The 8743-nt window shown below is 42.3% G+C and overlaps 1 pseudogene; it reads left to right on the top strand.

Moving 5' to 3' along the window:
* The first annotated feature begins 6631 nt into the window (after positions 1-6631).
* LOC103077555 (EP300-interacting inhibitor of differentiation 1 pseudogene) lies at positions 6632-7198 on the top strand (annotated as a pseudogene).
* Positions 7199-8743: the final 1545 nt, after the last annotated feature.

Genomic DNA, 8743 nt, shown 5'->3' with positions numbered 1-8743 from the left:
CAGACTTCCTTGTAATTTATTCGAGAAAAATGCGCATTTCAAAGACTACGTCTATAGCCTTTAGAATCTTTAAAGATAAGGAATAATTGCTGTTAATAGAATTTTCTCGCTTCCCCACTGTGGGTCTTCAAGCCTTAAGCTATCTTGATTTAGGATGGATCAAGGAGAAAAACACTGAATTTGGATATGAGATTCAAGTTTGATTTTTAATGGACTGGATTTAGAATACTTAAAGGAGCTTTAGTCTAACCACCCAACTCTTGAATATGCATGAGATATCATGAAAAAATGGGGATGAAAGAATTGAGATGTCCTATTTAAAAGCAGTGGTTGTACAAAAATAAAGGCGTTTCCTTGTTTGTACAAGATCAACTGGAACCTGTTCAGTATAATGAATGGTAATATAGGAGATGTCACATGGCAATACAGTATATGTTTCCCAGGATGTAGACAGTAGGCTTGCAGTGATTCGTGGGAGGCTGAAATCATGGTGGACTGAGTTTTGGGGTAGTTTGAAAGGAGAAGATGTGCTCAAGCTCGATTTTGGAGAATTATTAATGACCGAGGAAGACTAGAGGAAACAGACATAATACCGTCGTCCCCAGGTATACATGGGGGATTTACTCCAGGATCCCCTCTCCCCAGTGGATACCAAAACCTCTGCATGCTCAATTCCTTTTTATAAATGGTTAAATTGCATATAACCTGTGCTCATCCTCCCACATACTGTAAATCATCATCATAATATTACTTAACCTAATACAATGTAGATGGCATGTGAATAGTTGCCAGTGCATGGCAAATTCAAGTTTTGCTTGTTGGAACTTTCTGGAGATTTCTTTTCCTGAATACTTTCAATCTATGGTTGGTTGACTCTGCAGATCCAGAAGCCAGAGATAGAGGGCTGACTGTAATCTCCAACGGGGAAAAATGGTTTGAGCAAAAGTGTGGACGTTGAAAACCATCAGATGTATAAAGAGGATAAGAGGAATAGGCTGAAAAGGGAGAGGGGTGGTAAATGCTCTAAGTCACGTCCTCAGCAGCCAATGTGCTGAAAACCAATTTGCTAGAACCCAATTCCATTCTCTGTTCTCTGGTCTTCCTGCCTCTCCCTCTAAGCATCCCCCTCAATGTGTTCCTTGCCTCCAGCTGAAGGAGCTGGAAGCAAGAGCACACAAAGGGGTACATAAAAAAAAACCTGTAACAAAGACACTGTTTTATGATGGTCTTATCTTATCAATAACCAATGCTGTGGCTGGACCAGCCCTTGTGGTTCCTATTATGATTGCAACATACCCTTCAGCAATAGCCATCAGGAAACTTTGAAAAAATAGAGGTTTATTACATACGCAACATACCTGCGACCACACAGTGAGGCAGCAAGTAGAGAAAGAGAAAGAAAGAGAGTGGGCCTGGGGTCCAGGGGTCAAGGGTGGGGGCCTAGGACTTTAGGGGGTCACTCTTTATTAGTTAATTTAAACATAAGGCCATGAATTTAAATCACAGGAAGAGAAAAAAAAACAAACAAACAAGCAGCCCAAATGGCCAATTATTGAAATCAACCAGGATGTCTAAAACAAAGGAGCCTCAGTGGGGAGAGGCAGCCAGGCTCTGGCTCTTTGTCTGGCAACATGGCTGGCAATGTGTTCATGCCACACAGTCTTCTTTGAAGTGGATGCCTTCAAAGAAGTGGCAATCAAAGCTTAAGTCAGGTACTTGCATTATAAAAAAAAACCCAAAACACAAACAAACAAACAAGCCACTGTCAGAGCTTATACCACAGACACCTAAAAATATAAGGATTAAGAAGAAACAAGTTTGGTGACTTAGCCATTTGGCAGGTAAAATGCCACCATATTGGTCAGTGAGAAAATTAATTCTATAGGACATAAAGCCAAAAATAGAGAAACCATAAAATTTATCATTCAACATGAGACACTCTTGAGAGTGAAAGAGAGTGCTATCCATGATTATGCTGGGACAACAGGCATAATAACTAGACCACAGGATTGTCCACAGAAAAAAGTGAAGGACACTGAGCTTAGATAAACATCTAACAGGATTTGGGAAGACACCCAGCTCCCATGCCACCATCTGACTCTCTCAAAGATGGGTGCTTTTCTTTCCCTCCCACTAGGAGGGACAGAATTGTGTTCAGTTCCCACTTTTGATTCAAGTGCAACATCTCACCCAGTGCTCTGCATACCATAGGCCTCCAGTAGACGCAGGCTGACTTCACAGGGCAGGAAAAGGACAGGTGTGGATGGTGCAGTGCAGGGAGAGCCAATTGGGGCAGTCACAGGTAAAGACCCCATGTGGGCCTGGGAGGTCACTGGGGAACCATTGAAATGTGTCTGTGGTGGGGGGTAGAGCAGCAAGAAACGTGCCGCCCATTCCTGTGCCCTGGCTGCCCTGTGACCCTCCCATGACCAGGTTTCCCCACACTGTCCCACTGGCCCTTCTTCTGGTCCTGTCCCCAAGCTCCCTGTTTGGTTTTCTTTAATTATAAACTTGGGAGCTTCTGCTCCAGGGCTGGAGTTTGTGGCTCCCCTGGGACTTCACAGCTTTACCTTCCTCACTCAGGTTCAGTGTTAAGCACCAGCATGGGCAGCGGGAGACAGTTCTGCAACCCAGGCTGGGAGGTGTAGTGGAATAACTGAGGACATGGAAAGGAGACGTGACCCATGAGCCCCCCCACCCCGCAGTAAGAACTGTGAACAGTCCTGAATGCTTTGAGCTCCCCCCGCCCCCCGGCAAACCGGGGGCCTGCAAAGAAGCATTGAGTGCTTTGGGCACTGATCCATGAGAATGTCCTCAGTATAATAATCATTATGGTGCGAACACAAGGCAGTGTCCTTGTGTTACTTCAGTATAATCAAAATAATGGTGGGAACTTTGTGCTGCTTTTGCGCTCAAGGACGAAGCACGGCATGTTTTCAAGAAAGCCCATTATTGTTTGTATAATTAATAAAAACATAGGTTGCTGCTTTCGCATTTCTGAAGTGTTAAGAAAACAAGTCTTAAAATGTTAACATAGATAATGCTTTAATAAAAGCTACCACAGCAGGACAGAAGGCGCTGTTTTGCCTGAGCGAGCGGCAGCCCTCTACTGCTGTGCTTCTGCACAATTCATCTCCTGTGATGAGCTTACTTTCGGCCCTGTCATAGGATAAACTACAACAGGAGGCAGCCCGTGGAAGGTGGACGGGAATCAGGGGGTGGGCTCAGATACACGGATCCTGGCTCTGTCCCCATCTGCCCACCACCGTCTCCTTGACTAAGTTCACTTTCTCCACACCCCTTTTGCTGAAAGGAGGCTGTTGTCTGTCTGAGGCCCACTGTCTTGAGCTAGAGAGTCACAGGGAGGCTGAGGGTGACGTGGACACCCACAGCTGGGCTGAGAGGTTGGTGGGAGCTGAGGAAGGAGGTCAGAGCTGGGGGGCTCCTCTCTGACCCCTCTGACCCAGTAAGTGCAAACAAAGAAAGGAGGATGAAGTGATTTTGAGGCTGGAATCTCCTTCACAGGGTATTCGCTGAGTTTGTTTTCTTCCAGGGAACCCACCTTTAGGTGAGGGTCTTTACCTGTTACCCACCTCTCTCCCTTTTGCAGTTCCTATTACTGATTGCTGGTCATTTCGCATTTCTATTTATCAGTATTTTCTCTTCCTGTTATTTTCTGCCTCTGTTAGTTTTTATTTTCTTTTGGGGGGATGAGGGGGTGGGCATATATCTTCTAGTGTTATGCCTCTTCTCACTCTTTTTTCCAGTCCTCTTCCTTTGATCTAATTCTCCCTTTTTCCTAACTTAGTGTCTCATTGACCTTTTTCTTTTCTCTTACCCTCTGTCTGGATTGGGGGGCCACAGTGATGGGTTGAAGGGTTTTCTAAAGCAGGAAGACAAAGGATGAGTGGAGAGAGATGCAGGTAAAGAGGCAGGGAGGAGAGGGGATGTTGAGTCGTTTTTTCCCCAGAAGGTGACTTGTTTTATGGTGTCATTTCTAGGAAGAAAAATGAACTCACTAACTAAACACCCATAGTTACAGTGCAAGAAATGAGCATGTGAGATGCCAGAATAATTTCCTGAATTGTTTTGCATAATACAGTTACTCATTCAACAAATATGTGCTGAGGACAAAATATATGCCAGGCACTGTCCTAAGAGCCTGAGATCCCACCATGTGCAAAAGTGGCATCAGTGAATATAGGTTTTAGTGGAGAAATTAGGAATATAACAAAATTCATGTGAATTAAATGTAGCATGCCCAATGGTGTTTAGTGCAATGAGAAACATAAGCGAGGTTAGGAATGAGAAGGAAAAAGGGATTTCAACTCTAAATAGATGTGGAGGAAGGCCTGGCTTAGAAGGTGAGGAGCAGGTAAGGGAACAAGGTGGAATATACCTGGGGACAGTCTTATATGAGGAGGTAAGAGCAAGCCTTGCATCCGCCTGCTCTGTTGGAGGAACGGAAACGAGACCAGTGAGACTTGAGTGGAGGAAATTCCAGGGAGAGCAGAACATACATCCTTTTGCCTATGGATGCTCCAGCAACATATGTTGAAAAGGCTGTCCTTTCTCTAAGAAATTGAATTGCTTTTGCCCCTTTGTCAATGTAGTGTACACAGAAGTAGAAATACAATGTTGCACCTGAAATATATAATGCCATAAACCACTGTTACCTCAAAAAAAAAAAAAAAAAAAAAGGCAAGCAGCAAAAAGGATAGCAACAACAATGACAAAAAGATTAGTTGGGGAGAAAATATTTGCAAACCACATATTTGACAAAGGACTTGTAGCTGGACTAAATAAAGAACTTATCAAAACTTAAAATTTAAAAAAGTTGTCCACATTAACAGAATTAAGGGGGGGAAAATCACATGATCATCTCAATTGCTGCAGAAACAGTATTTGACAAAATTTAGTACCCTTTCATGATAAAAACATTCAACAGACTAGGAATAAAAGTAAACAGGTGAATGGCTAAACAAACTGTGGTACATTTATACCATGGAATATTACTCAGCAATTAAAAAAAAAAAGAAACCCTATTGATATAAATGGAATGGATCCCAAGGCAATTATGCAGAGTAAAAAAGCCAGTCTCTAGAGGCTACATATTGTCTCATTCCATTTATATAGCATTCTTGATGCAACACAATTAGAGACAGAGAATAGATTACTGGTTGCTAGGGGTTAGGGATGGGAGACAGGAGAAATTAGAGGCGTTGTATGTGGCTATAAAAGAGTAGCCCAAGGGAGTCTTGTGGTGATGGAACAGTTCTGTATCTTGATTGTGACACTTACATGAAGCTACACATGTGATAAAATTGCTATATATCAGGTCCTGGGGCAGGAAGGGGCAGCAGTGCAGCTGTTATCTGTCACTGGGGGTCGACTGTGGCCCGGTGCCATCTCTTAGATCCTCCTCTGTCCCCTTAAAAAAAAAAAAAAAAAATAGAAGCAGTGAGTCAAACAAAGAATCATGCCCCTTGAGAACTAGGTAAATTTAAATCTTGGGTAGCCCAATAGACAATGTTCAATCATGACATTGAAAAAACATGCAGTTTTGGTGTGCTGTGTTTTCATTTTTATTTGTCTCTAAGTGTTCTGCAGTTTCCCTTGTGATTTCTTCATTGATCCATTGGTAGTTTAAGACTGTATTGTTTAGTTTCCACAAATTAGTGAATTAAAGTTTTACTTCTTTTATTGAAAAAATAATGTACATTTTAAATTAATGCAAATTATATAAGTTTAAATAGTGAGCTGATTCCAGTGTAAATAAAGAATGAGAAAATGAATGTGCTGGGGGAAAATAATTGCTATATAGAGATATGGAGAAATCTCAATAAACTCTATGGGTTGTACCAATATCGATTTCCAGTTTTGTTACTGCACTATACTTATACAAGATGTCATCATTGGAGAGAGCAGGTGAAAGGTACATGAGACCTCCCTGTACATTTCTTTGCAACTTTATGTGAATCTATAATTATTTCAAAATATTTTCTTCCTTCCTTCCTTTCTTTCTCTCTTTCTTTGAGCCCAGATTCCAAATTAACATTCTAAGAAGTTAATGCTCTAATGTGTAGATAGTAAGAGCCCTACTAATGTCAGGGGCTGTGGTCAGTTCATGATTCCATGTGGTTTTACAGACACATTTTCTAATCCACACTGAGGACCTCACTGTGAAGCAGAGGAAGGGCCTGTTAATAAAATGACTGAGTGGAAAGGTCATGTTATTAAAACAGGAAATACTCAGCTAAGGCCAATCTCTGCAGGCCCATGAGGCCTGAAAGACACACACATTGGTTGAAAAGCAGACAGCTATACAAAGTTATAAAAATCACACCACAATCTTTACATTAAGATTTAACATAAGCACCAGGAATAAAGCCACCGAATGCAGCAGTAATCCCAGAGTATTGGTTACCCTCTTCTCTTCGAATCTCCCATGCAAACTCAGAGCCCTCAGGACAGAAATCAGGATACTTTTGTCTTCTAGAATTTGAGCCAACCATTCAGATGAGGTTTTGGAAAATTTAATAACATAAAAATCTAAGTTTAAAAAACGTGATTCAAGGCGTAGCTCCGATCTTGCTAAAAACGCCTTTTGGGAGGTTGAGCCGCTTGCACAATGTTGGGAATGAACGAGCCGTCCCAGCTTGAAGAGAGCAATGACGTGCAGATGGACCCGATACTTGGCAAGAGCGACCTTCCACAGATGGTGGTAGGCAGCGGGAGCCCTGCCACAGCTCGACCAGGACGGACCAATGGAGGAGGAGGCAGCCCAGCCAACGGCGGAGCCCCAGGGGGACAGAGGCCTTGCTAACCGGCCCAGCTCTGGGGAGTAGCCAGGCCAGATCGCCAGCCATGGCTTGGAGAAGGTGGAGGAGGGGGGAGGGGGTACGACGAGAAAGACTAGGAATTTGATGACTGGGAGGACGACTGCGACTATCTGGCAGAGGAGCCGCTGAGTGGTGCAGGCTGCAGAGTTTCAGCAGCCCTTGGAGGAGACAACGTGCTTCTGAGAACCTCCAGAGCAAGAGAAGCAGCTCTGGATGGCGGGTTTCAAATGCGTTATGAAAACACCTCTTCTGATCAGTTGGCTTTTATGGAAAAGCTTTTTTCACTTATGGTTGGCAATCGTTCGACCGAAGAGCTAGGCTGTGATTAGATTATTGATATGATACAGAGTAGTTGATTTGGGAGAGACCCAGCGTTCCACTGTCTCTCGGGTTCTTTCCAAATAGGTCCGTGCCAATGGAAAACTTGATCTTAAAAATTTTTTTTTCTAATTTAGTTTAATTAAATTAATCAATTTATTTATTTTTGCAGAGTAGAATAGGGCAGGGGCAGCACAGTTAAGAAAAAGGAAGATAATAGGTAAAGAAAAAGACTGTTAGAGGTTTCCCTGGTGGCGTAGTGGTTGAGAGTCCGCCTGCCGACGTAGGTTGATGTGGGTTCGTATCCCGGTCGGGAAAGATCCCAGATGCGGGGAAGCGGCTGGGCCCGTGAGTTGTGGCCGCTGAGCCTGCGCGTCTGGAGCCTGTGCGCCGCAACGGGAGAGGCCACAGCAGTGAGAGACCCGCGTCCAGCCAAAAAAAAAAATGTCTGTTAGTACTGTTGAATCGTGTTTTCAAGAATGTCCTAAAACACCTATGGCTTTGACTTTGTTATTGATCCAGATTATTTTCCTTGCATTGGGGAAAATATCTTTCGTATGTAAGGGATGGTTTTGCAAGAATAAGTCATGACCAAGACAAACTACCAGCACAAGAGCCCACTGTATTAGTTGCATGACAAAGAGTAACTAATTTGTCCAATTAAAGACACGATCTCTTTGAGCTATTTGGACTGAAAGCATTTTTATTTATTTATTTATTTGCCACACCGCGAGGCTTGCAGGATCTTGGTTCTCTGACCAGGGATTGAACCCGCACCCTCAGCAGTAATATCACCGAGTCCTAATCCCTGGACTGCCAGGGAATTCCCTTATCTGAAAGTATATGGGGAAAACTTTGAAGATTCCACTTTGTGATCTATCCAAGCTGTGGTTATCAAAGGCTAAATTTTTAGTGTAAGATAAATTGAGTATTCTTCAGTATCCCTAAAGGATAATCAAGCCCCCAAAGAAATATGTATTGTGTGTGCTATGTCTTAAAATGTTTCCAAGATCATCTGAAATTTTGCTTGTACTTGTATCTTAATCATTTAGATAGCTACTGTGATCTATAGTTCAAGAAAATACCTTGCCTTGACTATTTTTAAAAGTCAAATTTAAGACTTCCTTAATAAAGTTTCAAATTTGAGGCATTAAAATGTATGTGAAAGTACAAGAAAACAAACTATTTCTAAGATTCTTATACTCTAGAGAAAGTGTCTGTTTTACTTGCTCTCTGTTTTTCATTTAACTTTACAGGTAAAAGACTCTCAACGTCATAATGTAAGAACTGTTAAGTGAAAATTGTCAAGTAAAAAGAAAGCCCTACATCTAAAAGAGACTTTATGAACACTCATGTCCGTCAACCCTTAAAGGTTTTAAACCTGCCCAGAAATCCCCCTCAGTATCTGAAGTTTCCTTCTCTAATTAAGCTTGTTATTGGTTTCCCACTGGCATTCGGGGTAATTTTTTTTTTTTTTTTTTTTTTTAAGCACAATTCAAGTCTGTATCTGAAGCAGAATCACTCACTGATGCAGGTAAAAATCAACAGAAAACCAAACTGGAGATTAGTTCACCAAATAGTGA

The sequence above is a fragment of the Lipotes vexillifer genome, unplaced genomic scaffold, assembly GCF_000442215.2.
Source record: "Lipotes vexillifer unplaced genomic scaffold, Lipotes_vexillifer_v1.1 scaffold469, whole genome shotgun sequence".
Taxonomy (NCBI): domain Eukaryota; kingdom Metazoa; phylum Chordata; class Mammalia; order Artiodactyla; family Lipotidae; genus Lipotes; species Lipotes vexillifer.
Note: the sequence above shows the minus strand (reverse complement) of the source record. Positions and strands in the feature narration are given on the sequence as shown.